The 26,037-nt window shown below is 36.7% G+C and overlaps 1 protein-coding gene across 3 annotated transcripts in view; it reads left to right on the top strand.

Annotated features, from left to right (window-relative positions):
* The first annotated feature begins 860 nt into the window (after window positions 1-860).
* LOC117414684 (ras association domain-containing protein 8-like) overlaps window positions 861-26,037 on the top strand; it is a 44,529-nt gene continuing 19,352 nt past the window's right edge. The window contains exon 1 of one of the 3 annotated variants that reach the window (XM_034024450.3): window positions 861-988. The gene's annotated coding sequence lies outside the window, so the exon portion shown is untranslated. The other 2 variants (XM_034024449.3, XM_034024451.3) reach the window with 2 other exon arrangements.

Below are 26,037 nucleotides of genomic sequence, written 5' to 3'. Positions count from 1 at the left end.
ATCCTGTTGTCTGTCAGCACATCGAATACTTACTTAATAAGATATGGGGTTTAAAAACAACCAGTTGCAACCACTTCGTGAGATTTTTGTTTTAAACAATCTTGCCACTCTAATCACGTCCGGGTATTTCAGCCAGTTACCACTTTCTGTAGTTTTGTTGATGGTTGCCATGGATGGGTGCGCAGACACGGTCCAAACGAACCCTTACAATAAGAGGCGGGGACTTCACAATATGAAAACGCAGCTAGCTCCAGACAGGGCATGCAAACCATTATTTATTCAGTTGTCTGACTACCTGAGTTTTGTCTTTAATTTTTTTTTTTTTTAATCTTTATCTGACAGTATGCTATAGAAATATTATTTGGGGCATAATCCACATTATCCACATTTTGTACCAGAGTTAAAAGCCCAGGTTTCGACTGTATGTGTCTCATCGCACCTAGAGATATATGCCTGCTTTCTTATTTTTAATATGATATTTTTTTCTAATAAAAAATAAGATTGTCATTTGCAGAACAAATGAGCTAACAGTACTAGTATTAATAGGGGAGCAAACTATCTCCCTAATACAGCACCTTAAAAAAAACGACAGAACAGTTGACTTTACCAAATGCCATGACTTAGGCTAGGGAACCACGTGTGTTATTTATCATTTATTTATTGTTACCTTTGTTTGTTTGTATGTTTTGTTATACTCCATACACTTTATTTGCAATAATCGCTTCATTTCAAATAAATGTTTAGCTGACGAGAGAGAGAGAGAGAGAGAGAGAGAGAGAGAGAGAGAGAGAGAGAGAGAGAGAGAGAGAGAGAGAGAGAGAGCTAGCTGGCTGGTTTAAGAGCTCCCACAATGCAATGGCGTGCCCCAGTTCCGTTACAATGTATTTACAATGAGGGGGAGCGGAGTATGTAACAGATAGCAAGAGAAAGCGCATTGGAATAGTGCGTTCAGTCACTGTATGTAGCTTTGCAGCACGAGAAACTTAAAGTAAGACTTTATGACATATATTTTTTTCTTTGCCTTAATTCCCTGGTTCTGTTTTATGTATGTCATGTTGGTTTTGTAATTGTTTTCTCTGCTATTGGCTTGTGCGGTGAAAAGATATGTAAGATTAGCAGATTTCATGCCAAAGAGAAACTTGAACTTAAACCGTTGAAAATAGTAAACAAGCAAACTGGAAGAAGAATAACTAAACTTCGCATCTGGAAAACGGTAAGAATATTTACCAGTGGCTGACTTTTTTTCTTTGATAAAAAAGTACAATAAGTTTTGTTGTACAGCTACAAAGAAGATAAACTTCACAAAAAAAGAACATTCTTGTTACAATTTATCAATCCTAGTTACTTTTTTACTACAAAGCTATTTTGGATCTGTTTATTTTCAATAATTGTATGTTGAATTATAAAACCATGGTTTGAAATGCTCTCTAAATACTGGTAGTGAGACAGAAATACCGCAATTAACTTTTTTTGCAGTCCGTAGCCTACTCGTTCATGCAACAGTACATTATAATATATGTACAGCTTGAGCGACTGTTTTCAGTATTTAGCAGAACTCCGGTAGTGGCAGTGTATGTGTATCCAGCGACGTCCGTCTGATACTTGTAATTATTCAACCATGTAGAGGATTTGGGTTTTGCTATGTATCAAACAATGTTAGCAAATAAGGTATAGAATAACACTACATTTCTCCATTAGCGCTTTAACATATACATATTATCTTTTTGTCTAGCACAGGAGAGTGTTAGCAAATGTCAATGTTCAATATTAAATAGACGAGCTTAAAACAGTGCACTGTGCAAATCCATTTCGAGTGAAAAATTGATACAGATCTGCACATTATACTTTTGCAGCTGTAATTTGTTATTACTAGAAGTAGTATTTAACCCTTTCTGTATTTATTGAGAAGTATGTTCTACTCCATTGGAACTGAACTTGTTGCCGATAATTCAGTTCCAATGAAGTAGCAGTGCTTCTGTCTTTTGAACTGGAAACTGTACTGCTGCTATTCTTTAGCTAGAGATGTGAATACCATGTAGCGTTAATTTAAGTATTTCAACTGGAGGCCTGGGTTCAAATCTGACTTGGGTCTTAAGTGGGGTAGGTTGTCTCAAGCTTGTCCTCAGTGGACTATAGTCCACATCTCCAAAAACCTACACAATTAGACACAATTGGCAGCCTTGTACACCAGGTTCTTTCCTTCAGGACTGAAGGGCTGGCAAAGCTCCCAGCATGCATGATTTGTAGGTCCTCCCCTCCTAACACAGAATATTCAACAGCCAATCGGGGCAGGACTTGCCAAGCACTTATTTTGTGATAAAGACCATGCAAATCTAATTGCATGTTTCTATGGATACTACTGTGCTGAACATTTTAGAAAATTACGTAAACATTAGTCCCTATAACATAGTAGATGACAGCCATATATAAAACTGTGTGTATGTGTTTCTCATTATAATGAGAAATGCAAGGAAAGTGAAATGGCCTTAAGTAGAAAATGGGACTGGCTCACATAACGACTGAGCACTATTTTATTTTCTGACATGCTGTGCGTTCAGACTACTAGTTTATTAAATACAGCCATTAGGGCACCCGAGTGGTGCATCCGGTAAAGGCATACTGCGTGGTGTGCAGGATGCAACCTATAGCCTGGATGTCGCCGGTTCGAGTCGAGGCTATTTCACTGCCGACTGTGGATGGGAGATCCCAGGGGACAAATTCATGTGGTGGTTTTCAGACGCGCTGAATTCAGAAATGATAGCCATTATTTTTTTTTTAAATGTCCTCTTCGACCAGTGACCTTGCAAAGGTCAACCTAAAGTGAGAAAGGGACCTTGACCAGAAAAATCACCCTGGGTGCAATTTAGATGCTACCATCATGTGTAGCACCTCGCTCTACTCGTATTGAATAGGGCTTTTCAGAAAAAAAATACTAGGAGCACCCTACTCACTTCTGGCAAGACGAGTGGTAACTGACGAGTTTTATTCTAACTTCAGCCTAACCCTTTACCATGTAGAGGATGTGGGTCCTAAAATGTAAGTATTGCTGTAAGAACCTGAGGAACCAGTCTTCCAAATTCTGTGATAAACATTTGGTTTCAAGTCCCACCACTGGCCATTAAACCCCTCGAAATTAGAATTTTTGCTATTTGTACCAAGTTTAGGCCGTAATAACTTGCGTGGGGGGACTCCAAAAAATCACCCAAAAATGGCTATCATTTCTGAGCATGTCAGAAAATCCCTTGTTGAATTTTTCTAGGTAAATCTGAGATGGACGGGGAACGAAATGTTCTTTTTCTGGTAGAGTTGGCGTGGAACGACCCAAATACACTGTACAACCCTTTGCCTGCTGAGTAGCCTGTTTTGTGTGATCCTTAAATTGGAGTATAGCATTTTTTTGGTATTAATCTGCTATGCAGGTTATTCAGGAAGTTATTAGAAAGGTTGATAGTATAAAAAAAGGATTCTTTCTGTTCTGGTTTTCTTCTCCTGCTATAAAACACATACAATCATAAGCTATGTAGAAATACCAAAAAGAAGCTAGTATAATTGTTTGACAGCCGTCATTTAATTAAGACATTTATAAAGACTTCAAGTCAAAAAGCTTGTTGAGCAATTTTATTTTCTGTGGCACCCTCAGTATTTAAGCTTCCTTAAACTGCATTTTAATGGTTTAAACAATAAAATGCTTGTGCTTCAGATGCAATTCAGATACTACACACTGTACCACAATATGCATTGCAATCTAAGCTGGCTTCAGATATTGGATTGCAGTGTCTACATTTCCATTCAGGGCTGGTTTTACTGCAAATTACTGAAGGTATTTCGAGGGGCTGTTTGTGACCAGTCACCGATTGGTTAAACTTAATTGGTTCGATTATTATCGTAGCTCAGCTGTGAAATGACTTTTAAATTCAAAGCAATCTGGTATAATTTTGCTGTAACTAACCATTACTGGTAGAATTTCTTGAAGGTGTTTGCTTGTATCTCATGCTGTCTCATCTCGTTAAAGCTGCATTGTTTTTCAAGCACATTCTCTCCTATTTTGTATTCTAAAAGCAGGCCATTGGTGCATTTAAATTGTGTGCTTTTCAGACCATTCCCTCTACTGAAGGGGGAGGTTTCTAGAAGCAGATCATTATATCATGTTCTTAAGCAAGACCCAGTATGAGACCTATAAGGAGAGTAGGACAATCCTTTACTCCCATATAACAATACATGCTGCACTTTCATCTTCTCGTTTCATTACAGTAGTGTTCACTCTTGGGTCCAGTTAAGTGTGAGGAACAGGGTAACAACCCACTTGCAGACTTAGACAAAATGTAACAATTAACCTATAACAATAAGTAGAAGAAAATACACTGAGGTGGGGTTTGGACTATCTGCCATACAGTTTATTGTGAAAGATCTGTAATATATCAGGGGTCTGCAATCTTGACACTGTGCTCTGGCGTGATAAACAAGAGGGTGTTAGAGGTTACAACCCTTTCTGTCTAGTCAAGAATCCAATTCTGGACAGATTAAAATCTTCAGAGGTCCTGACCTCAGACCTTTTCATCAAGTGCTTATCTATCTATAGATTTCTTACTCTAGACTATCCAACCTCTCTTCTGGTTTTATATGGTTGTCCATAAGTTCAGTAATCAGATTGAATTCACAGATAGTGTGCCTGGCATTTTCCTGCTCATCTTTTGGTCAGTTGAAAATAGTGGACTTCATGGATATTTTTAATACACTTTGATGGCTTCTCCCTGTAAATTAAATAATTTATGCATGATATAACTTACAGTAGTGTGTACGTTTATTAGAACACCTCCAGGTTTTCAATTTTCAGCCAGCAGTCAGTGATGTACAAACAAAAGGCACTCGTGTGTGAAAATGTTTGATCACTTTATGCTTTTAATTGGGCATCTTAAACAACTTCTAAAAAGTCTCATGCATTTTACCATTTGTCTTGCTATTTTAAATTAATTGCCAAAGTCATCAATTAAATTAGACAATCCCTAACTTAGATATTTTGACAATTTTCCAAGACTGTCAGTATAGTGGTTTGATTTCACATACACAACAAATCAAAGCTACATAAGCAATGGGGTGTTCTAATCAATTTGCACACCACTGTTTGTGTACAGCATTATATTCTCTAATGTACAAAAGAAAATCTGCTTTAAATTTAAAACGCTACAGTGAATGCAAATTTCTTTTGTTTAAACTTGTTTAGATCCTTCTTTCGGGCGCATTAGAAGGATTTTGGTTTTCCATCTTCAGGATGTAAAGAAAGGCTTTGAATGTATTCTTATTTTCTCAATGGAGATTCCTTAACTAATGACATACAAAGAAAAAAACGTCTTGGAGATTGGAATGCACATTTTCTGTGATATCAGTAGCTATGGAAACATGTATGAAGATGCTTTCCTTGGAAGTTAGGGTTGAAGAATTTCTGTGACAATGAACATTCAATTGCCATTATTGTTAATAATAATAACTTTAATTTGTTAAAGCGCCTTTCAAATATAGCTGAGAATAAATGTGTCTTAAGGGTACTTTTAAATTTGGCTACTGTTGTGGATTCTCTAATAAAAATTGGTAGTGAGATCCAAAAAAAAAGGAGCAACACAGCTGAAACTATGCCCTCCGAGCGTAACACGTTTTGGAACCATGCATTTTAACAATCCAGTTAGAGGATCTAAGCTGCCTCCCAGGGATCTGAGGGCTAAGAAGGTCCATTGTATAACTAGGACCCTGACCGTGCAAAGCCTTGTAGGTCACCAATAATATTTTATTAAAGGAAACATGGGACTGGATAGGAAGCCAATGCAAACGCTTAAGGACCGGAGTAATGTGTTCTGTCCGCTTGGTACCGGGAAGCTCCCTTGCTGCTGCATTTTGCACCATCTGCAATCGATTAACAAAAAGATTAACAAAAAGAGCTTTACAATAATCCAAACGAGATGTAACAAATGCATGAAAAAATGTGTTATTAGAGGGCTTCATCGTCTTTTATCCGTTTCACAGAAAATTATCAGCACCACAACCTCCTACTACATTCCAGAGAGTCCTGTACCTTGCTTACAGCAACTTCAGGGTGGCTTTCTGGAAAGGGGGGCTGCAGTTAAGTATTTACAATTATTGATCTCTGAAAAAACAAGCTTTAGGTGTTTGTGAATATGCCTGGTTGCTACTGCTGTGGAGTGTTAGATTTGGGAGTATACTGTAGGAGCTTCAGTGGAGTTTGATGGGCGCATCACAGCTAGACATTGTAAGTCTGGGATTTGAAACTGTTAAAGTCAAACAAAATCATGCTGTCACTCACTATTAGTAGTTTCAGTTTAAGGATGTTTGATGTGCCTTAGATGAAACTGCTTAGTCCTAGAGGAAGATTGTGGTTTGCTTTGATTTGAGCAGCAGTAAACAGTCTTTGCTCTCTTATCTGACAGAGCCCAATGGTCATATCTAACAGCGAACAATAGACCCTGCTAATTAGGTGCTGGTGGTGGGGAGATAAGTGCATATCCGTGCAGGCACATTATGATTTTCCTGACTTAATTCTATCACAAACAGACAATTGTTTGAACAAGATAGTTGTCTGACAATAAGTCAGTAATCCTGGGCAGATAAACAAGAAGGAAAGAAGCTACATACACCAGCTTTGACACTGATACAATTTGGCAAGCTAGTTATTCCAATTTTGTTGTATTTCTGAGTCTTTTGTCAAATGGATACCAAGAACTGAAGTAGTAACACATTATTAATTTGATACAAATCTAACATTTTCAATTTTTTTTAAAGAAGTACTTCTTTCTCCACAATGCAGTCAAACCTTTGCCATCATAACCTTTAAAGGAAAAGGCAAAATCTTTGATACTGTGAAGGCCACCACTGGTCCACTTGGAATATACTGTTCTTTATTTCCCATTTGGTTAAGTGTAATATATTTGTATATAAATAACATTTTACATAATTTAAATCTGCAGTAAGTACTGGCACCCTACACTTATTATACCATAAAGCATGGTAAGATTAAGGACAATAATCTTTTTTTTTTTTAATATAAAAAAAATAAATTTCTAGTAATTTAACAAATGGTCTTTATCTATCTTGAAACTACAGCAAATTTGTGTATATATATATATATATATATATATATATTGCAGAGGATGTCAAAAATGTTATACACTTTCATGTGTGTATTTCAGGCAGAAACTGTACAAAAGTATATATCGCTTTTTAAATTATTTTTGATTTTTTTATCCCTGCCATTGTAGTTTCTTCGCAATAAACAAATTGGCAAATGACACATTTTCATAAAGTAATAGCATTATTGATTTTTCTTTTTTTAAGCTGTGCACACAAGTGAAAACTGTCAAATTTAACTTAAATAAACTCTTCAAGAAATAAATGTAGAAAATGGGGCATTGCACAAAGAAGAAAAAAACAACATTTTGTTTTTTGTTTATTACTCTCCTCATAACAGAAAATAGGATCACAACAAAACAAAACGCTGATCACTATACGTAACATTTACCTTGCTGTTTTGGCCAGTGTCTGGAAAGTGTTCAGCATTTTCGAGTGATGTGCATTACCTGCATCTGTATCCCCCGATTCTGACTCGCTTGCCAAATCTGAAGCATCACTTTGTTGATGTTGTGTTAATACCACACATCACTTGCCATTTTAGACACAGGCATAGATTTCTGCTTTCGAATTAATGTGAAGCAATGTTTGTAACAATATTCAGATTCAATAGTTTCTCCACACTAAAGAAAATAATATTACGCCATACCGGTGTTTTCACATCGCACTAACACTAAGCTAAATGGACGGAGATTTGTGACGCATGCCAAAATGAAATCTCATCAGAATGAAAGCTGGCCAATCAGCTGACTTTAAAAACACTTGTTAGGGGACACAAATACCCTGTAGATAGCGGTGACATTACAAACTTGCGTATCAGCAATTTCAGCTTTTGTAATGGACAGCTGACACGCGACGGGCGAAAAGGAAGACTCTTGCAGGCTGCCAATTGAGGAACCCTGTTTTAGACTCATTGAACCAGATCATTTTGTTGAATAATGCTTCATATTCCTGTTTATATTTCTTGGCAAATTGTAGATGGTTTGTTTTATGAATTTTCCTTAAAAGTGGTTTGCAGCGAGGTCTGCGTTCATGCAACTCTTTTGTGTTCAGGTGCCTTTTGTACAGTTCTTTTATGCACTATTATGCCTGATGCTTTCTTTAAGTCCTTGGCTGTTAGTCATGGATTTTTTGCATGATTCTCCTACCTGCTGTATCTGTCATTTTCTTTGGATGTCCACTTCTTTCAAGCGTTTCAGTTGAATTTGTTCTGTGGTACTTCTTGGCTATTGTTCGTTGTAGCAAAATTGCTGTGTGTAAGTCTTTAAGCTATCAATGCTTGGTTGCAAAATGATGTCCTTATTTTGCAAAGAGCAAGTAAAGCTACTCTGGGAATTGGGCCAGAGCTAATCTTCATCAAGGTCTTAAGGATGTTCCCAAATCTAGAATGACCTTGTACAGCATTTAGGTAAGGATGACTGCACCCTTGATAGCACACCATTTCCATTTTGGATAATATCCAAGTTATCTCCAGAATTTGAATCTGTGAACTCGCCCTGAGCTGATTACCCCTCCTAAACCATGGAAATTAGAAGGCTATTTAGAGCTCATTCAGCAGGGTAGCATTTTCACACATTTTTAAAATGTTTAGATTGGAGGGAACTGAGCCTTTGTTCCAACGATGTGAAAAACAATTCAAGCATTTTCGTAGTCTTTCACATTTTCAGCTATCCAGCATTTGATGTCTGCCTCTCACCAGTGATGTTAATCTTTCATCTTAAGTCAGTTGTGAAAATGTTTATTAGTTTGTTCATCATTACCCCTTTGTGGACTGTGAGAATTCTAACATTGAGTGCTGACTGAGATGACTTAACTTTTTAGAGCATGTAACAGACCAAATATCTACTTAAAGTATACAGTATCATACATTTCTAAAAAGCTGTTGCTCTGCAGATTACTAAATAAATAATTATTTCATTTTATGATCAAGTATACCCACACTGACCTAGTTTTGAATGACACAAAAGTTTAAAAATCCACTTGAAAATTCATTTTTTAGAAATGTCCTCGTAAGTGTAATTTATTGATCTGCTTTTTAAAATATGTACAGTTAGCAGTGGTAGCCACACACCACAGGAACTAGAATCTGAAATAATTTTTTAAATATCATGTATGTTCTTGATTTTATACCAAATTGTTTGACAGGTGCGCATTTTTACCTTTTTGATAAGTAATTGGCAGGATTTTAGCTTATTATGTGAGTATATGTATATCCATTTAAAGCATAGAGTGAGTGTCTGTAGAACCTGGACATACCAAGGGTTACACTCTGACATGAAGTTAAATCATAATTTACCCAACTAGAAAGCAAAACAAAAGCAGAAAAAAACACACACTTTTTTATTTCGTAAAAAATTAATTCATAACAAATACCGTCTGTATACGTATGTGCATAGGTATGTTAAAATATGAATGTCTGAGCAACAGCTATATATAATATATAAATATGATTTTAACAACTTTTGTTTCAGAAAAATACTTGGTGCACTTTGTCAGTAAAATATTTTAAAAAAAAAACAAAAAAAAAACATGTTTTCAATATAAATAAATACTAAAATTATAATAACTAATTAATAGCTATACAAGTAATATACTACATTGGACCAAATTCATAAATGGCAAAATGAAAAAGGAACCAATAATGTAAAAATAAATAAATAAAATAAAGGGTAACACTAACAACAAAGTCTGATGCAATATAAGCGTAACAATGTACTGTCCTTATACACATTAGTCTATTTATAACCAGGGCTTATTTCACATAACTAACATCTATTGAAAACTCTCTAGTTCAGAATCTTCATATCAGTGTGAAGAAGTTTGTAATTCAGGGGATATTCTTCTCCTTCTGGCATTCATTCCATCAACATCTTCTATAAAAATGTCTTCTACCATATTTCTTTTGGATCAGTAAGCGTTCTGGGTCATGCAAAACGATTTAGAAACCCCTCTGGTTGGTAAAGAATTGCGCTTTGATGCCGTGGTCTACAGTAATCTTGAGTGAACACTGCAACCATAGATACTGAAATGCTGCACTGCGTCCTAGGGGCTTTAGTGAAATACATTTTGATTGGTTTGTCACGCCTTAAGTTTTGTCACACAAATATTTCACTACAGTAAATGTTTTGCTTGTTTATAAACATTTTGGGTGATTTAGTATGCTGTCAGGTAATTTTTTGTACTTGTAGAACGCATTGTGGTCGCTGAATCACTCGGCAGAAAAAAAAAAAAACTTGCTAAAAAATTAAATAAAAATAACAATCTTGAACTACAGACCTAACTGTAGATTGTTTTATTGTCTGAAGTCTGACCAAAGGTTTTTATGCTAATCTTGAAAAAAAAATAACACGCTTGTCATTGCGTAGTAAGCAATTACGTCATCGACTGAATTCATAATGGGCCATCTGCAAAGGGTTAATGTTTCCTTAAACTCAGGCCTACATGCCTAACTAGGTGGATGGTATGAGAAATGCAGCATTCTGTTAATTTAAATGGCAGGTATAACACTGGCAGTGGGAGTGAAGATCAGGTTCCCTGTGTGCCATGGAGGAACCACCCTTATGGAGGGTTGAAAAGCGGTACTGTCATTATGATTATTCTGCCATTGGTTTTGCAGTAAGACTACCAATAAAAGTGACAATCCGTGTTAACTTTAATAGTGGTATTGTGATGTTAACATATGTTTGCTAAAAACTTGGCTGAGATCATTGGCCTTAAGCAGGCATTAGAATCAGAATACTGCCACTCTAAAACAAATAAACTTGACCTGTCACTGATCTTTTTTTCTCTGGGTTTTTATTGTATTCTAATTCTACCATACTGTGACATCCCTTATTTATTTATTTACTTGTCAGATCGGTGATGTTAGATGTAAAAGACAAGGACAATGTTTGGTTATTTAATGTGTTTGCCTTGTGGTATTCATTGACTGAAGCAGTTGCATAGGTTTGCACTGAAACCAGGTGCAATCTCCATTTTAATGGGAGCAAGAACTAAAATGAATGTTGCCAAACTAGTGAACACTGCAGCATTTAACATCCCCTGAAACACCTGCTAGCTGGGGTGGAAGGTCACATGGTCATTATCTGGCTAAAATTAAGTATAGATTTAAGTTTCTAAAATAAGTTCTTAACAAACTGGCCACTTGCCTAGATAAGGGATAAACCATGCTTGCCCCTACTGTGGAATCAACACTGCTAAGTCCAAAAGAGTAGGTAACTTTAGACAGCAGTGTAAGCCTGTAGAAACATGTGCACTGCAGGTGATCAGCCATGGAAGAAGACCTTCAGAGTGCCCATACAATACTACATAGCTGGTATCTTCATTATGTATTTCGAGCCAGAAAGAGCTTGCATCCCTGCCTTTCATCAAAACAGTTAATCTTTGGAGAGAGTGAATTATTTTTTTATAAATCTGATTGTTACATCAGACTCCGAGAAAATCATAGCTCTATCTGCTGTCCTAGCACTGGCCTCAGGGTTTGTGCCATTAACTCAGCTTGTCTCTTTTATAGCCTGCAGAGCGGGGAACTGCTACAGTGTAAGACAAGCAGCCTTCAGGAAGCTTGTAAACATTAAGCCTGTTTCACCCCGCTATAATGTCTGCATTTCATGTTCCACATTAAAGATGGTCCATTAAGGCTCAGGGAGTCTGAGTAAGTACAAGTTTGTTATTGTCTGTTCAAGGAGTGCCCAAGAGGGTTATACTGTAACTAGGAGAACAATTTGACTTGTAACAATTGAAAGTCATTTACTGTAAAATAGCGGCTTTGTTCTTGCCAGAGTAAGTAATGGTCGAAAGTCATACAGGGATTAAACTTGCAGCCCTGGAATCAGAGAGTCTATTAAGTTAAAAAAAAAGCACTCTGTAAAGACAGAGGCCCGGAGTTCTTTTTATATCTTGCACATTATAATGCTGTCCCAGAGCACTACTGCCTATGAGCTTAGTGGGGTTTTTTTGTCACAGTTAACATGATTGCTTCTGTGTAGTTGTCCCCACCATCCCCCTTGGTGTTTTGCTTGAAGTCTGTGATTCATTAACGGGAGAAGTGAAAAGGACATCCACAGTAAACAAGCCTACTGAAAGATTGTCGCTGGCATCCAGAGTCCTGGTATGCTCTGCTAGAGGGCACCTAGTCTGTAACGATTACTTACCGTTTCCTGGAAGTACTGTGATTTTCCGTAATGACTTGCAGGTCAAATGGACGCAGTAAGACTTCTGCAATGATGTGGCTTTGTGAGCAGAAGTGCTTTCTTGTACCTTTTTTTTCTAGTTTCTTCTGCTTGGGACCTAAAGTTTTATACAGGCAAAAAATAAACCAGCTGAACAAACAATTTAAGGTTTCACTAGTTTTGTAAACTGAACAGTATTTTCCTTTCAGCCTGGGTGGAGCAAAAGGCTTAAAATCCAATTACTGCCTACTTATGGTAATATTATCCATACCCAAATACTGTTTGCCAGTCAAGATTTCTTAGAAAAATACCAACCATATGGCAATTACAGTAAACAAAGGCCCTTTCAGACCATAATATTATGGGGTTAATCCAAGGCTGACTCCATGAGTGAAATAAGGGCATATATCCATATCCATATTGCAGAGCATTTAATTCTGCACTGCTTATCAGAAGTGTTAAGTGCTCTAACAACAAAAAGGACTATTTTAATTATGTTTTGAACATTTAACATTGTTTTGTTTTTCATAGTTGTTAGAAAGGATCTGGTTATGTAGACAAACATAAAAAAGAGAACTGTCCATTTTATAATCTGAATATTTTTTAAAGAGTGTATACTATTCATCCGGTCATGGTATTTCAGCTCTAAATTGTGAACATTAATATTTCAATCTCACCTACAGATCCACTGATGGATTTTCATTGCACATTTTAGTTCTGAAGAAGTCGGTATGTGTACATGCTTTTGTTACTCTTCTGTCTGCGCTGAATCGGAAACTATCTTACTCTGCCTTTTAAAGAAAACAGCTACTTGTCAAGCATAAGGCAATTTGGGTATGGAGTAGGGCAGTGACCACATTGAACTGATTTCCACTGAAATCACTGGGGAGCAGTGACCGAACAAGCTGGCAGGGCTGTGTGTGCAGTGGGAACAAGACCCAGAGCCTGAACAAACGCACAGCATGTGCAGATGACAGCTTGCAGTTTGAGCCGTTCAGACCAGACTCCGACCAAAAAAGCTGTGGACAAACTTTTTTAAAGCTGCGTTGGCCTTAGAGGGTAGAGAGCATTTTCTTCTAGTCATGGCTGTTTTAATGCGGTACAGCTGATATTAAATTGGAACTTTTCATGAGCCAGGGTTGACATCAATGTAATTTTTCCACAACTGGGTTAAAAAAAGTGGTTGAGCAGCAGAGATCAGTGTCGCTTCATTTTTTATATATCTATTTTTTTCTTATGTCATATTTTGTGAAAGTATAACTAGTTTGCTTTGATTAAGTCATGTACTGTGGTAAAGTAGTTTTTGCTAAAGCTTACAGGGAGGTCAGAGGGTCAGTTCTTCATTGGGTCAGACTGTTCCCAAATGGAAGTTATAAACTTTCTTTATTGTGGTCATTTTTGATTTAATGAATAAGGATTTATCTATCCCCCGTACAGACTGTTCCAGATTACTAATCAAGAGTGAGCCAAGCCAGGGGTAGAACCATTAACTGGATGCCTAACAAATGTTCACTAAAGTTTTAACCTTTGTTTTGACAGTTTGTCAGAGGAAAGTTTAAAAAAAAAAAAAAGTAGTATTATTTTTTATTTGTTTTTTAATAAAAACATTTAAAAAACATATATATATATATATATATATATATATATATATATATATATATATATATATATATATATATATATAATCTCACCACCATGACCCATCTAGTGTGGTAAGAATATACTGTCACTGGTGAATGAAGAAAGATTACGCTCCTTGTATTAATAATTTTTGGTTAAAGCCCTTACGCAAGATTAATCTTTAATGTTGATGTATTACATGATGCGGTTCCTTACATTCCCTCTTTCCCAAGAGTGTTCAGCCATTTAATTGTTTTCACATACAGTTGGGCCCAAACATTTTATGAATGGAAGTACAGTAAGTTATGTACACCTTTCTGTACACCTTGGCTCTGCCTCTTATCCCATTACCTGGGATTGGAACCAGGTGTACCTTGTTCCCCTCCGCCAGCCTCCTAGCAGGCAGACGCCTATGGAATGTTAACCCCGTAGTTGCCATAGCCTGCTGGATGGACAGGTTCTTCCTGTTCCCCCTGCTAGTGAAAGGTGAACTTTTCAGTGCAGGAATTCCATCTACCCTGTCACAGAGAGCTTGCCTGCATGCTTGCCACAGGGCTCCCCTGGGTCATAAACCCTAGTAGGTAAGTAATCACAGACCTACATGACTTTTGCAGAAATGAAAGGTTTGCTGACATAAAGGGGTTTAACAGTAGAGTTTTTAGCAAAATACGGGAAAGTTCCTGCAAATAAGGGAGAGTTGACAGGTCTGAACCTGCCAGGTCTGAAATGCCCTCCTGCTCTTTAAATTGCAGAGGACGTGTTTTCTTAATGCCTCATTATTTAAAACAAAGTAAGATGTAGTTCTGTAAAAGTACCATGAATTTGTTGTTCCAAATGTATTCCAGACACTGTAATTTTAAAATAGCTACAGCAATTTACATTCTATAATGATTATTAAGCATCCCCTTTGAGGCAGAAGTTATTGAGGGTATTTTGAGTGTGTGTGTGTGTGTGTATGTGTGTGCGTATGTGTGAGTGTGTTTTTATTAATACCTAATGGACTGGCCAATCAAGCAATGTTGGTATAAATGCTCGTATAAATGTAATAAAACTGTCTATGGTTATTTGTTACAAGGATTAATGTAATATTATTATTTCTTTATACTATACCATTGATGATCCTATTATTGGCGGGGGGGGGGGGGGGCATCAATATACTTAAACTGGGCATAGGAAAATTACTTAAATTTAGTCCTACATTTATTGCTGGAGAGAACAACAGTATGGCTTTATATTAAAGCCAACAAGTGAAAAGCAGACTGAGAAAAAGGAAATGTGCGTGAGATAAACTACTAACCAGGAAGAAAATGAATGAATGAATGAATGAATAGGAGTTAAAACATAATTTAAGATGATTGTGTTTGTGTCATGGAGAAAAGTCAGTGACATTTATGTTCATATTTGAGTTTTTAACCAGTTATTTTTCCTGAAAGTAAATCTGTTAATTGTTCAGAACGTACGTGCGTTGGGACGATAGTTGTACTATCGATTTACATATACGACTGTGTAAATATTCCATAATGATATTATAAAGCTAACAAATTGCTCCATAATCACCACGACAAAATTGAGCAACAAGTAAGCATTACACCTTTGCTAAATGGGGAACCTTTGCTTAATTATCCAGCAGAGAAATATTAATAACAGAAAATATGTAGGCTACTTTCAGTTTAATAATTTATCGCTTTTTAGGTCAACCCCAAACCAGTATCCATGATGCATTTCTCATTCCGCTTCACTGCTAAAAATGCTTTTTTTAAAATTTTTTATTTAAGGCAACTTTTTTTTTTTTTTTTTAAATCAAACTGAAACCAAAAACAAGCAAAGTTTAAATTCCTTTAATCCCCATTTTGAAATCTTAGTGACTCGTTGCAAAAATTATTTCACCTGTTATGCAAGTTTTCTCTTAATTATGTTTTGTGAATCTCTGATTATCAGTGAATCAAACAGAGCGTGTCATTCAAGTTACGGGAAGAAAAAACCCTACAACAGAAGTACTGTTGATTTGATGGACAACGACAGCTGTGCTTTCTGCCAGGTCTGTTGTCAATTCAATGCTTGTCGTCTTTCTATTCCTTAAGGATATTATCTTCAAGTATTGCTCATCCTTGTTAGACAGCTTTTTGGGTCATCCAGTCCTGGGTTGGTCAATTGCAGATGTTTCTCTGGACTTGCTGATAATGCTTCGGATACCACACCTTGGAAATCAAGTGACGCAAGCTGTTTCACTCAATGTCTTTCCTTCTTAATGCAAGTCAAGATTCTTATAATAGTAGAAAACACTAGTGGAGGCTTTGAGTAAATTGCTGATGCTCATAATGCATCAGAGTAGAAAAATGCAACATGTCTAAGACTTTAGCACAGCAGTATATATACAGTAGATGCCGCTTATTAACAACCTCGGTTCCCAGCAAAAAGTTGTCATTAACCGAAAAGTTGCCAATAAGCGAAAAAGCCCACTTTCAAGTGTATTTATATCGAACAATGATATATACTGTAGTTGTACAACTACGCACTGAAATACATGTGTTTTAAATGTTGGTGTTAAAATGAACATGAGAAACATGACATACCCAAACATAGAACTGTTTACTTCACGCGTGTGTAAAACAAAAACAAGGGAGTAGGCTTAAATAGCACTACACAACGATGTACTACAATTGTCCTTACAATGAGTAAAGCAAACATAAAAAATGTGTTGTACTTACAATCAATTCTAAAGAATACACTTTTTAAAATAAGAAATTGTCCAACGTTGTTTGCTTTTTACAATGTACCACCTCCCGCTGTAAATCCATCACAATTATGCGTGCCGCTTCGTAGACAGTTTCAAAGCCACGATTCTGCCTCGGCCTGCCAGAAATACTCGGTTGCGAAGTCAGTGTGTTATAAAAGCTGCATGAAGTATGCACATCAATCATGCAAGTGCGCTCTGTAGGACTGGCAAATAGTAATACAGTTGTTAATAAGCGGCGTGCAGTTGCTAATATCAGAATTCCATTAACATTAAAGTCGGGATTGATTCCTGGGAAAATGTTGTTAATAACTGAAAGTTGTCTTTATCAGGGTTGATAATAAACCGCATCTAATATATATATAATGTGTGTAATCATTTTTTGTAACGATTTATATTCTGAACAGTTCTTTTTTCCTATGTTTACTTATCCTGCAATGAAAGGTAGACGAAAGTTACTGGAATATTTCACAGTTGCAGCATGATATATTTCAGTGATGCTAGCAGTTGCCGTGCTGAATTGCTGCCTACGTCTAGCAGTCTGTCACTGCATTTAGTTTGTATTTAAACAATGGAAAGCTGAAAGGTAATGGTGGGGTCTCTAAACACTGGAGTCTGTCCTTGAATTCCTATCGAGAGAGGTAATTGTCAATCATTCCAGAATCCCTGTGTAATAATCCTGAGGAGGCGCTGTGCTATTTTTATAGCTTTCAAATCCTCATCCCTATTTTCTTTTGTGGCCTTGGAGAAAATGGGAAATGGAGGGTAAAACATTTTTTGTTTGTTTTCTCTTCATATACAACTAGCACAAGTGCTGTATGTATATGAAGATCACAACCGAGAGTTTACAGTGACAGAAGATCTGTGTTCAGAATTTCAACAGCCGATTAGCAGGTAGAAAGACGTGTTCAAACAGTTTTATAATTAATTATACATTGAAGTCATTGTTGTGCATGTATGTCTGTGTGTCAGATGGGAAGGCACTTCATTTTCAACAGTGAAGACGGACAGTAAAGTAAGACTGACTGCTTTACACACTCAACGGCAGGCTATCCAAATGTATGTACACTAAATATTCATAACGTATTCCCATTTGTATTTATTTTCTGCAAAAGACATAGAACTTTATTTACTTTTCATGAGATAGTATTTAGATTGCAGTACTTCATGTTGAAAGACTGTACTTCTGTAATTCTGTGCTTTTTAAGGGAAATGTTGAGTTCAGTGACAGAGCTTGACACTTTGGTATAAAAACAACTTGACGACGTCAAAATACTCTGGAGCTTTGACGCGACATGCTTGGTGTGAAAACACCTTAATGGAAAACAAACAATAATTTCATAGTATATAAAAAGTGAAAGCATCGTAAAAAAATAAAAAAATAAAAAAAATGGTTTTACATTAAAATAAGCATTGAAAAATGAAATGAATAAAAACCTAAAAACAGAAGCCCTAAGTGTGATCAATTATGGTGAGTGTTTCAGGTTTCTGTCTTAAACCAGCATCCTTATAAACATTCCACATACTGTACTAACTCGGCCAGGGTGATTTTTGTAATCACCTCAAACTAATCGCATTGATGGGTTGATAGTGTTTTTTAGTTCCTGCTATCTCTTGTGTTGGATTACTGCAAGTGGTGGACATTGGTCAACCAGCGAGCACTTCCACTTGTGATGTCATCTTCCACTGTTTGGTTTTCATCCAGGGATTTGGCATGGAAACAGCAAGGTTTTAGAAGGTCAATAGATTTAAAATGTTGTTTTCCAGAACACTAGTCAAATGCAGCATGGAACATTTTAGTTCTGGTAGATAATTAACTTTTTTATTATGTTCTTTTTAATTTACTTTATCTTTTTTTATGTTTTGGTGCTTGGTGCAGTTTTTTTTTTTTTGGTTTTTTTTTTGGTTTTTTTTTGGTTTTTTTTGTGTCCCCCATAGAGCTCTTCTGCTGTACCTTGTCATGACTTGAACACCCCCTCCTAATGCTGTCCTGGTCCTCTGCAGAAGAGAGTGCCAGTTTGCCAATTGCGCTCCATTTTATGATGGCTTTGTGATGTGGTGTAAAAAGGGTGTTTGTAAGGACAAATTGACTATTTTCATGGAATTGAGAGAGTCGCTTATGTAAAGTGCTGGTACTGCATTACCATATGAAGCATTTAATGTAACCCATTAGCTGAAATCATAACAGCATTGTTCAGTTAATGACTAAGCATGTCATCAAGGTAAGGTGCTTGAATAGTTTTATACATGCTGTTTCTCAGTTGAGAGGTATGTGGATTTTTCAGTATTGGAGATGACCCAGCATGCACTGTTAAATGTGGACTGCGATTTGCATTTAGATTGTGTGCGCTGTTGTTGTTGCCATCCCTGTGTGTTAACGTGGCAGCTGGATAAATCCTGGGTTGCATGATGGAAAGTACATGCCTGAAGAGGATGCTTCTGTTTGGTAACGCATGCATACGTCCTTGCCTCATGACTGCAGTAATTGCTGATGAAGACTGATGGAGTGTTGCAGCTTGGGGTGGCTAATAATCGCTATCACCTTCATTAAGTTACATAATCCCTGACAAGCATATAAAGGAGAGACCGATCTTTCATAATACAAATCAAATTATTTCCTTGTATGATCTGATTCTTTCTCTTGTGTGTTGTTTCTGTTTGTTAACAAAGCCTATCTCTTCTGCAGGCTTTAGTAGAGTGGCAAACTTTGTTCTCCGTTTGTGTGAAAGAGAGAACACCATGTTAAGCAGATGTTCATAAACATAGGAGTCAACAGGTTACAGTAGCTAAGATAACTGACTGCTATATTTTTCATACCCAAAGGTCAATAATCCAACCTTTGACAGCTATGATAGCTGTGTGGTCTGGTGGTTAAAGAAAAGGGCTTGTAAAGGTCCCCGGATCAAATCCCGGCTCAATCACTGACTCACTCACTGTGTGACCTTAAGCAAGCCACGTAACCTCCTTGTGCTTCGTTTTTCGGGTGAGACATTGTTGTAAGTGACTCTGCATCTGAGGCATATTTCACACACCCTAGTCTCTAAGTCGCCTTGGATAAAGGCATTTGGCCAATAATAATAATAATAATAATAATACATACCAGTTTGGACCATTTTATTGGCTCAACAGTGTATTTTTCTGTTTTTATTTATATATTATCTTTTCAATTTATAAGTTACCTTGTAATGCAAACTTGCTTTCCTATACATAGAGAATTCTGTGTTTGGATATTGGTTCAAGATTCAGACAAGTACTTAAATATTCCTTCATTTGTAAAACGTTGTCAAAGCCCTATATGTAGAGCTACTGATTTTCCATTGTGGGGAACAGCAAATTCTGTTTTTCAGAAATGACCAATTCCATTTTCCTACTTTTTTTTTTAATCAATTTGTTGATAATTTAAACATGGAATTTGATCATAAATATAATGTTGATGGTTAAAATAAGAAAATTAATACATATTACCACATTTTTTTTAAATGAAAACCAAGATGTTCAGTCAGACTCTTGTTGCTGTAATAGTAAGTAAAGCACCTGAAGACACTTGCATGTCATAATGTTTATAAACGTCACTTGGCTCATTGCTGGCATTAAAATAAGCAGGAAAACTTGATTTATATTACAACAGTTCAGAAAACAAACATCCAGCACTGTTTCATTACAGTATTCCACTAACACTGTAGTTCAGTCTACAAATAAAGGTGTTTTGAAAGTACATGTTTGCCTTATTGCTGGCATTACAATAACAATAAGAAAATATAACAGTTCAGCAATGTCATGCCAGAGTAATCCTATTTGCACTACTCACAAATATATTTCAGTTTTACTGGCTTTACAATAACAAGGATAAAAATATTCATATATAAAATATTAAACACTTTGGTAAAAAAAAGGCGTGTTGACTGAGTCGTTGCTACACAGGTTCAGTGCTGTGTGTTGCCCGATTTGTAATTTAAATAGTGCCCCTTTTAATGTAAATGCATAATTAATCCTCCCAATTGTTTCTTTGCTGATTCAGTCTTGTTTGTAAAATTTAACAAGAGGTATGTCTCCAGAGAATGTCTTTATGAAACAAACTGTGTGTAGTGTAGTCACTACATCCTTTACACAGTAAAGTGATCAATTTCCTTTAAGGAATATATAGCTAAAAAAAATAGCTTTGAGCTTGTTTCTTCATCAGATAATATAATTTAATTGAGAAACGGTCGTGGTTTAACATTGCTAATTATAGCTTTTATTAAATGCAGGTAGAGTGGAAAGCAGTAAACTAAACAATAATTAAATACACAATTATTTTATCTTCCTTACTTTGGGAAACCCCGCCTTGAGTGCAGTACCTTTTTAGGTCTACGTTTTTCAGCATAGAAGAATGCAGTGCTTTGCCATTTTTTGTTGCAGTCTTTTTTGCTTTGTTGTTCTTTACATGTTTACGACTGGCAATAGTATCTTTTAATGGTATTGACTCGTACATGATCAATCAAATGACAGCAGAATAGTATCCCACCATCCTCCTATAGATAATCAGAAAATATTTTAGCTCTGTCTTTTGCTGAAACATTGCCTTTTATTTATTTATTTTTTCTTCGTTGGTGCAGCCGTCATGTTGAGTTTCAGCAGAGACACGTGAGTGAAGTCACATGATGAATAAACTCAACTTGGCTGGGTGCAGTGCAAAACTGCAAAATTATATTACCAAAATGCCTACTTCCATTCCCAATGCCTAATTCCATGATTCCGGGATTCTGGAAAATAAGTAGCCCTATATATGCAACACTGAATTTAAAGTAGAAAAATATCCCAGTTCTTGACATTTATTAAAGGTTGATGCTCCTAGTTGATGTGTTTATTTCGGGTAGTTTATCAACTACCATGTCACCTTACAATAATTGATTTTGAGTTTCAGTGTTTTAAAATAAAATATCAAACAATGAAATTTTTGCAAGGCAAGGCACTGTATATATGTGTGTGTGTATGTATATGTGTGTGTGTGTGTGTGTATATATATATATATATATATATATATATATATATATATATATATATATATATATATTACACAGACGTGCTCAAATTTGTTGGTACCCCTCCACAAAAAACGAAGAATGCACAATTTTCTCTGAAATAACTTGAAACTGACAAAAGTAATTGGCATCCGCCATTGTTTATTCCATATTTAATAGAAATCAGACTTTGCTTTTGATTTTTTATTCAACATAATATTGTAAATAAGAAAACAAATGAAAATGGCATGGACAGAAATGATGGGACCGCTAACCTAATATTTTGTTTCACAACCTTTAGAGGCAATCACTGCAGTCAAACGTTTTCTGTAGCTCTCAATGAGACTTCTGCACCTGTTAACAGGTAGTTTGGCCCACTCTTCCTGAGCAAACTGCTCCAGCTGTCTCAGGTTTGATGGGTGCCTTCTCCAGACTGCAAGTTTCAGCTCTTTCCATAGATGTTCGATAGGATTCAGATCAGGACTCATAGAAGGCCACTTCAGAATAGTCCGATGTTTTGTTCTTATCCATTCTTGGGTGCTTTTAGCTGTGTGTTTTGGGTCATTATCCTGTTGGAGGACCCATGACCTGCGACTGAGACAGAGCTTTCTGACACTGGGCAGTACGTTTCGCTCCAGAATGCCTTGATAGTCTTGAGATTTCATTGTGCCCTGCACAGATTCAAGGCACCCTGTGCCAGGCGCAGCAAAGCAGCCCCAAAACATAACCGAGCCTCCTCCATGTTTCACTGTAGGTATGGTGTTCTTTTCTTTGAAAGCTTCATTTTTTCGTCTGTGAACATAGAGCTGATGTGACTTGCCAAAAAGCTCCAGTTTTGACTCATCTGTCCAAAGGACATTCTCCCAGAAGGATTGTAGCTTGTCAATATGCATTTTAGCAAATTCCAGTCTGGCTTTTTTATGTTTTTCTGTCAAAAGTGGAGTCCTCCTGGGTCTTCTTCCATGGAGTCCACTTTCACTCAAAAAGTGACGGATGGTGCGATCAGAAACTGACGTACCTTCACCTTGGAGTTCAGCTTGTATCTCTTTGGCAGTTAGCCTTGGTTCTTTTTCTACCATTCGCACTATCCTTCTGTTCACTCGGGTCGATTTTCCTCTTGCGGCTGTGCCCAGGGAGGTTGGCTTCAGTTCCATGGACCTTAAACTTCTTAATAATATTTGCAACTGTTGTCACAGGAAAATCAAGCTGCTTGGAGATGGTCTTGTAGCCTTTACCTTTACCATGCTCGTCTATTATTTTCTTTCTGATCTCCTCAGACAACTCTCTCCTTTGCTTTCTCTGGTCCATGTTCAGTGTGGTGCACACAATGGTACCAAACAGCACAGTGACTACTTTTCTCCATTTAAATAGGCTGAATGACTGATTACAAGATTGTAGACATGTGTGATACTAATTAAAGGAACTAATTAGTTTGAAATATCGCTATATCCAATTATTTATTATCTTTTCTAAGGGGTACCAACAAATGTGTCCAGGCCATTTTAGAATATCTTTGTAGAATAAGCAATAATTCATCTCTTTTCACAGCTTCTTTGCTTTATTCTATGACATACCAAAGGCATGCAAGTATACATGATAAAATCGCTTTTAATTTCATCACTTTTCAGGAGGAATGAAGCATTATTTCAATGAGCTGTAAGGGTACCAACAAATTTGAGCACGCCTGTATATGTATATGTATGTGTGTATATAATATAATAATATATATATATATATATATATATATATATATATATATATATATATATATATATATATATATATGGGGATTGATTTTATTCTTAATACAAGGTGCGGTAAAACGTGACTGACATGTATCTGGGTAACGGATATCCGAGTGCTGACTCTAGTACTGTAAATTACTCGGAGTTCAGGTTTTGGTAATTTGATCATTTTTCAAAGAAGATTTCAATTTTGTATATCGGAGTACCTTGAAAAAATGTGTGCCCTTTTATATTTTATGGGTGTGAATTCCTTTTACTGAACAGCTGCTACCGGCACTTGATATTTCTTGCTGGTAAATTCTTAAATGTATAGTGTTCATCATTATGCGATTAAACGCTGTGAAGGCATGTCAAATTACTTCATTCCCCATAGAAGAGTATGGCTATAAAAGATCCAGTGTTGGTTCAAATTAAACCTTCAGGCTATAGCAATATTTGGGATGAATTGAGAAAAGCGTGCTGCACAGCTGTTGATTGTTTCAGTCACAGCAGTGTGGTGATGCATTTCAGAATACTGAATTAATTGACGATAAACGCTTCTCACATCTGCAGCAACTGCTGGCACCTTGTAATCTCCACTCGGCACAGAATAGATGCAGATTTTGTTTTCTCTAGCAGTGACAAGGCGTGGATGGGTCTTTCTTGACAATAAGACATTAGTGAAACCCTTTACAGTACTCGTTAAACGAGCTTCGTGATGAACATTTAGGGGCTTTTGTCATGTATAGTCTCTGGGAGAACTTGTACTGCTACTTTTGGCATGCTTTGCTTAGATGGTTAGGCCTGTTTTTACAAAACAATGTACATCTTTTTATGTTAATATACAATAGTTTAATTTCTAAAGTTTCTGAAATGTAAAAGAGGTGTCATTTTTAACTGTCAGGGAAAAGAAATGCGAGCAGCAAATTAACTGTTTTCATTAGAGACCAACCTATTAGTCATCTAATGCAACTAAAGCACTTCAGACTTAGATAAATGTGTGTGAAAGGGTGGCTTTACAGGGGTGATGTCAGACTAGAGACACACACAACAATGAATGGCGGGTGAAACTGAGGCGCAGTGGCGCTCAGTGCTTTATTAAATAATAGAAAATAAAAGATTTAAACAAACACAAAACTACACGAACAAAAAGACGTGTTGGCCAAACAAAAAACAAATAAGTATCGTGCTGGTGTTTAAGCCAGCACATTTAGCAATTGTTATATTTCTCTCTTATTTAATTTACCTCCTCGATCCTGTTCTCTACTCCTAGACACTCTCTTCTGCGAACAAGAAAAGCTGCAGGCTTTTATATTCTGGCGGAGGGGTTAACTAGCTATTAATTATCTTATTACCCCCCAGCCATAGTCTGCACGAGTTTAATAAGGATGCGTGACTGTCAGCTAGTTAAATAATCAGTAGCTGATCAGTCACGCATCCTCACGAGGTTTTTAAAATCAAAACAATAACCTGCCGGACGTCGTCTTGCTCATCCAGCCATGAAATACAAAATACAAATAATAAACAAAGGGGCGGGACACTCCGCCACAATGTGTTATTAATCAGTCAGTTCAATGTACTTCATGGCAGTGTCAATTTAAATGTTTAATTGGAGACTAACCATTACGGAATGTGCAAAAATAAAGAAGAAACAAACGGGATCCCTATGGAGAATGAATTGCATGTAGGCACTCTGTTGTAAGCACAATACTGTAGAAGCTTTGAATGTAGGTGTATTTGTCACATCCAGCTGTAGATGGCAAATTAGACTCATAATTGAATTCCCAAACGAATCCTCCCTTACTATTGCTGCGCTTACACTGCCACCTCAGACCTAAGCCGGCTTAGGTCCGAATGTGCGTGCATACCATCTAAATTACAATACATGCTTGGTGATGTCGTAACGACCACTGAAGGGATGACGAGTTTTCCCCTCCCCAAACCACAAAGGCGGAAGAGACAGAGTGGTATTACAAACAAACAATACAGTGTCGTGTTCATATTGAGGGGACTCATCTTAATGGAATGTTTCTTAAAATGATCTTGCAGTCTACGAGAAGTGGTTATTCGTTTAGACAGTGTTTTACTTTAGAAGGACAGATTACTTTTAGGTATGGCAGGTAGAAGTGAGAACACTTCACCACAGCAGCGCACAAACCCCAGACAAGGAATGTTTCAATACAGAGGATTGATAAGTGCAGCACTTTCAGGAAATGGGCTGAGGTTACATTAAATCCCATTTAATAAATGCTGGTGGCATCCAACAGTGTGACTGAGTTAGTTGTGGGCTGGGCAGTTGCTTACTACTTAGGAGAAGGAGGGGCTTTTTGGAGAAATAGGAGCTGTTTGGTCATGCATTGTTCAGAGGAGTAGTAGTAGGGGCTGTGTGTCTGTTGGAAGCTTGGAGAATTTGAGAGCTAATAAAGGTACTGTAAGGTGCTTGTGTCTAAAGAATGTGGATATCTGTAAGTAAATTATATGTTATGTGATACACAACTATATGGTTTTAGCTTACTGTAAAACTTGGTGGAATTAACAGCGCTGTAGAGGGTACAGTATAATGTTTAATTTTGAAAGATTTAGAGGGTGTTGTGTAATGTGTTTTTTAAACTGTTAGTTTATGGAAGGTTATGCATAATTTTCTGTGTGTGGTT

This window comes from Acipenser ruthenus, chromosome 7 (assembly GCF_902713425.1).
Source record: "Acipenser ruthenus chromosome 7, fAciRut3.2 maternal haplotype, whole genome shotgun sequence".
Taxonomy (NCBI): domain Eukaryota; kingdom Metazoa; phylum Chordata; class Actinopteri; order Acipenseriformes; family Acipenseridae; genus Acipenser; species Acipenser ruthenus.
This window is presented reverse-complemented; position numbering and strand designations above follow the sequence as displayed.